At 41.4% G+C, this 5578-nt stretch overlaps 1 pseudogene; it reads right to left on the bottom strand.

Annotated features, from left to right (window-relative positions):
• Positions 1 to 2320: 2320 nt before the first annotated feature.
• LOC137241718 (prolyl 3-hydroxylase sudestada1-like) lies at positions 2321 to 4655 on the bottom strand (annotated as a pseudogene).
• Between the last annotated feature and the right edge of the window lie 923 nt (positions 4656 to 5578).

Raw genomic sequence — 5578 nt, forward strand, 5'->3', positions numbered from 1 at the left:
TCCGACCTTTCCCGGGTTTTAAGAGTTGTGTCCTACGTCCTACGATTCTAAAAAAGGACTCATCTCAAAACCTCCTTCAATGAAACATCACTGACGATTTCACCCATTGAGACCAAAGCAACGATGTGTCGACTGATCTTCAATGCTCAACGAAACCATTATGCGGAGGAGTACAGAACACTCAAAGAGAAAGGGTCAATCAAGCCAAAGAGCGATTTACAGCCCTTGCACCCATTTCTCGATGAGGACGAGACAATCAGAGTCGGGGGGCGGCTCGCGGCGTCCAAGGACCTCTCGTATAACGAACGCCACCCCATAATTCTGCCCTATCATAGTGGACTGTCTCGTCTCATCACACGATTTATCCATAAAATCTCGTTACATGGGGGGAATCAGCTTATGCTGCGCCTGATCCGAACACAGTACTGGATACCTCGCGTGAAAAATATGATAAGATCAGAAATTCACAAGTGCAAGGTGTGCGCAGTGCATAGGAAACAGGCGCAAACACAATCGATGGGCATTCTACCGACCGAGCGAACCACCTATACCCGGGCATTCACTAACACCGGGGTAGATTTTGCCGGCCCCTTTGAGATAAAGAATTATCAAGGGCGAGGCTGTCGCGTGACCAAGGGATATGTCTGCCTCTTTGTGTGTTTCTCCACTAAGGCCATCCACTTGGAAGCGACTACCGATCTGAGAACCCGGTCATTCTTGGCGGCCTTTTCCAGACTCATCGCGCGACGAGGCTGCCCGAAGAATGTGTATTCCGACAACGGAACCAATTTTGTGGGGGCATCCAGAGCCCTCAGGGCGGAGTTCAAAACCTTCATGGCTGACTCACGCGTCGAGGTAATAACAACCTATACATACCAAAATCTGAACTGGCATTTTATCCCAGTGTCTGCTCCTCACATGGGGGGATTGTGTGAAGCGGGAGTGAAAAGTTTTAAATTTCACTTCAAAAGGATAGCATCCAACCTCAAATACACCCTTGAGGAATTCTCTACCCTGCTTTGCAGGATAGAATCCTGCCTCAACTCCCGCCCCCTAACGCCCTCTTCAAATCAACCGTCCGACCTAGAACTATTAACCCCGGGGCACTTTTTAATAGGGGGCACCTATTAGCACCCCCGGAGCCAGACGCGGACGAAAACCCCGCATCAATTATTAATCGATGGCAGCGACTAAAAGCCCTACACCACACCTTTTGTTGACGATGGAAGACGGAATACCTCGTCGAACTTCAAAAAAGGAACAAATGGCGCCAACCTAAAGCAAATATGAAGCTTGACGATCTAGTTGTCATAAAAGAAGACAACCTGCAACCCAATGAGTGAAGGCTCGGGAGGGTTATCAACCTCCATCCGGGATCGGATGGACGAGTACGAGTAGTGGATCTCATGACGGCAAAGGGAAAGGTTGCAAGACCCCTCACTAAACTCGTGCTACTCCCATCCAGCGAAGAGGACCAGGGATCTAGAGAGCCGTAACCGAACCCACGACCCAGGCCCGAAACATACAACCTACGTTCAAACACCCCCCCCCCCCCTTTCCTTGTCAAAGATATACCTACCTGTTGTGGTGCATACAACTCTGTACAAAAAAATTGTAAATTTGTCTTACAAAATTTTTTAATAAGACATACCGAAACTTTAATTGATCACCACATTTCGCGTTATGTGTTACCTTTTATCGAACATTTTATTACTAACCTCCTATATATGACACTACCTTGAGAAGACATGACGGAAACTCTTTCCAATCTACACATGTTTTCTGTGTCTTACTAAATATCCCACAATTATAATCGGCGAGTTGAATCTTTTGTGTTTGTAATATTTATGCTTTTGGAAGCGGTGTATCAAAGGCCAACGCTTGGTTAAATGGTGTTCAGTGCATATACAAGCTTAATATACCGCTATCCAAAACTTATGATACTGAGGGTAAGGTGTTACCCATCATCTCCCCCAGCGCTAAGAGTCCCTAAGGTTGCCCTTGTCCTCAAACGACGTGTTATTAGTCTCTTATCTTCACTAGGACGTGTACTTATCGGTAACTCCATTCACTAGCAAACGCCGCCTCACTCAAACAGCAAAAATGCAGAAACAGGAAGCGCAGACAAAACATCGTCAATAACAATAAAAAATAGCAAAAATTTACGTAGACAAATTTATTTCTTTATACTCCCACATGGTTATCAAATATATAGTCAAGGGATCTAACAAGGGTATATAAATTGAGGTCGCAATGTTAAATATACATTTATTTTTCTCACTCCTACATAAGTGACTTTAACTACCATTGTTGTAGTTACTTACTTGGCTTTGGTAAACTTGTCTTGGTCCTCCTCCGATTGACTGTGATCCTGCATGCAATTGTCGTTGTGGTTGAGGCTGTGAAGCGTTTCACGCTTAAGACCTGAAAAACATGTAAAATTTAAGGTAAATGTCGTTATATATTTAACTATTAACATAACTTCAGAATACTACGCCGGTGTTTTGAACTTAAGATCTGAAGCAGTGGGCAGAACACCAGCGCTATTCTGACAAATTAACTTTGTTTTACCTACAGAAGTGGTTACAGGAACAGCTGGAATATTGTTTGCTGTGTCCTCAAAAATTTCCACTTTGCTTCACTAATGGACGTATTTTTTATTTTTTTCATGCATTTGATTTATGTGGTATTTCGCTTAGCACAATTCCTCTTTTGGTTTCATACTCTATATTGGCACAATTTTGGAAAATCGCTTGTGTGGAACAAACATATGAGCTTCGTCTCGTGCCTAAATTCTCACTTCAATTAGCAAGGCAATTAATAAATTGTAGGATAGTTTATAAAAATCCATAGAATTGCTGCAATGTCACTTTAAAAAGATAAATTGACTAACAAATATATGGAATGCTTTATTTCATTGACATACTCTCAAGTGGTCATTTAACTGGAGCCACTAATTAACACGATGCACTAAAATAAATATAGAAAGAAGCAGCAGTGACATCATGAATTCGGAGCGCCTTTTCACTTTGCACAGCTCCTCTACACCAGCTTCAAGCAGTATGCAGATGAATTTTTTCACTACCCGCTTTCAGGGTATGAATTAAACTGGTCACTTTTTTTCCTTTCGGAAATCACATAAACCGGTCCTCTTTCCAGCGGCGTATTTCGAGAAACACATTTTGTAAAGTTCGTTGTGCCGTCACAGCGGTAAACAATATTTAGAGCATTATCTACGGGTGTAATTGTTGAAAGAACGGAATCGTCTTGTTCATCGCAATCATTCGCTTGACGTGGTTCATCCGTTTCCGGCGAAAGATATGTAACAACACCAGCCCCTTCACTTGCATTTAAGTAATATATTAAATCTAGGGTATTCTCTTCACAAATGGCACCATCGCCCAACACGGTATAATTTCCATGCGACCAACGTTGTATTTGCATATAATACTTGGGATCACTAGCATTTGGACCTGCCAAGTCAAAATCCGTAAAATCACGTAATAACGCAAACATTTCCTCACTTGAAAAAAGTGTAATTAGGGTTCAAATAGTTTTACTGGCGCTATCAATTTCCAGCACTTCGTAATTATGCGCATTCGCTGGTCCTTCTAAACGCCATTTTAGTGACATGTCGGATAAGAGTTGCCCTAACGCCTCTTCGAACGTCTCACGTCTTAAAAATTCATATAAACAAATTTCTGAATTATCTTCAATACGTTTTTGAATACTATTTTTTGTTTGTGCCTTTAAATACACTACGTTAATGATTGAACTGCAGGCTGATTTGAAGGTGAATTAAATTCAAGCTTCCCAAATGGCCGCATTATATCGGCAATTGCATCATCATTAGATGCGCCATGAAACCCACCGTTTATGGTGAGACGAGGATAATCGAATAATGTCACCTCACCCACTTGATGAAATGATCGTGAACCAACCTTTTTAAGCTTATAAATGATAAACAGGCATGACATTAAAGATGTCAGATAAACGATGTTTTTTTTCTCGTTTCACTTAGCACCCTTTTGTTGACTTAATTGGAAAATATCCTTCTACTGTGCTATTTATTTAAGATTTTCCTCCGAGGTGGAAAATCTCTATCGCAATGCCAATAAAAATATCCACCAAGAAAAATTTTTACGTCGCTGCACTCGTTCACTGACCATTCCACATATTTTCTTATCCATATCAGCATGCATTAAAATCGTATCATGACGCCGTAAATAATTCGCCATTAGCTCGTCAAGTTGATATTCAACCGTTTTCTTCGTATCACATAACTCACTACTTGATTGCCTAGCAAAATTGAAATTAAAATATTGACGTACATTCATATTAATATCGTTACCTTTCCAATAAATGTCATGTTTAGAAGTAAATGAGTTTGATACATCACGCTTGCAAAGCCAACAATATGCACGGTATTCCTCTGGTTGGAACTCCACATTTTGGTCGTGGATACATACAGCTTTATTATATTGCGGAAAAGGATGTGGGTCTGGCTCATTCTCAGTTGTAATCGGTGTAATGCATTCTTCTTGCGCCAGAACTTCCTGTTCTCTGTTAGTAATCGATATTACGCTTGGAGTAGCATTTTCATCATGAATACTGAGATTCGTGTGCTGCCGCTGGCTGTTGAACGGAAGTGGCATTGGCTTCAACAGTTCCGTGTGTATAACCTTTATAGCTGCACCACCTCCTCATGTGTGTGACTCAATAAATCACCAGCGGATACATCCACATTCCTCATCTGACTGCTGGTTTCACGTTCCACCCTGTCGATTTCTGCGCGACTCTCCACGCGTCGCAAGGGATATGGCGCTGGATAAAGTTGTTGTTGTTGCGCGTGCCAAAAGCTATCCGGTGTTACACCACCCATTCCGCTCAATACACCTCCACTATAATAGTCGCCATCGATTGTGCTAGGATGTAATGGCGTTGAGGAGGCTAAGTTATCATTGCCACCCGAAATATGTCCATTGCTGGCATAAATGCCACCACGATCTGAAAGTGTTGTGGTTTTCGCGTATTTGGTATCGTGCGCTGTGCCATAGTACGAAGTCGTGAGTTTACCCAAAGTCTGATCATAATTGCCTTGTGCTAAGCGTTGTTGATGTTTTGGTTGTGCTGCTATCGTCTGCTGTTGCTGCTGCAACAGTAAAGGATTTTTGTGTGCATCCGATGGATATGGTTTAACGATGAGATTGCTTTTAGGTAAATTGCGTACATTCCGAAATTGATGCTTCATCATCCGATCATTATATTTAGAAGCATGCAATTGGGATTTTAAATGCGTTGAAGCGCAATGTAAATCACCCATCCAAATGCTGAACAGTTTACAAAATCAAGCTGATGCTGTATGAAGGTGAGACCACGTTGTACATTTTCTTTAGCTAATTTTTGGTAGCAAAATTACACGCAGCAGTTCTATCAGTGAGAAAGAAAATGAAAGTTAATAAGGTGTATAAAAATTTCAATAGCTGCGTACCTAGTTTTTTCTTTCTCAATGATAGGAAATTCATTGAAGGGTAATACAATCCACTTACAATAACACAATGTACACTACAAAATCCAT

This window comes from Eurosta solidaginis, chromosome 2, assembly GCF_040869045.1.
Source record: "Eurosta solidaginis isolate ZX-2024a chromosome 2, ASM4086904v1, whole genome shotgun sequence".
NCBI lineage: Eukaryota > Metazoa > Arthropoda > Insecta > Diptera > Tephritidae > Eurosta > Eurosta solidaginis.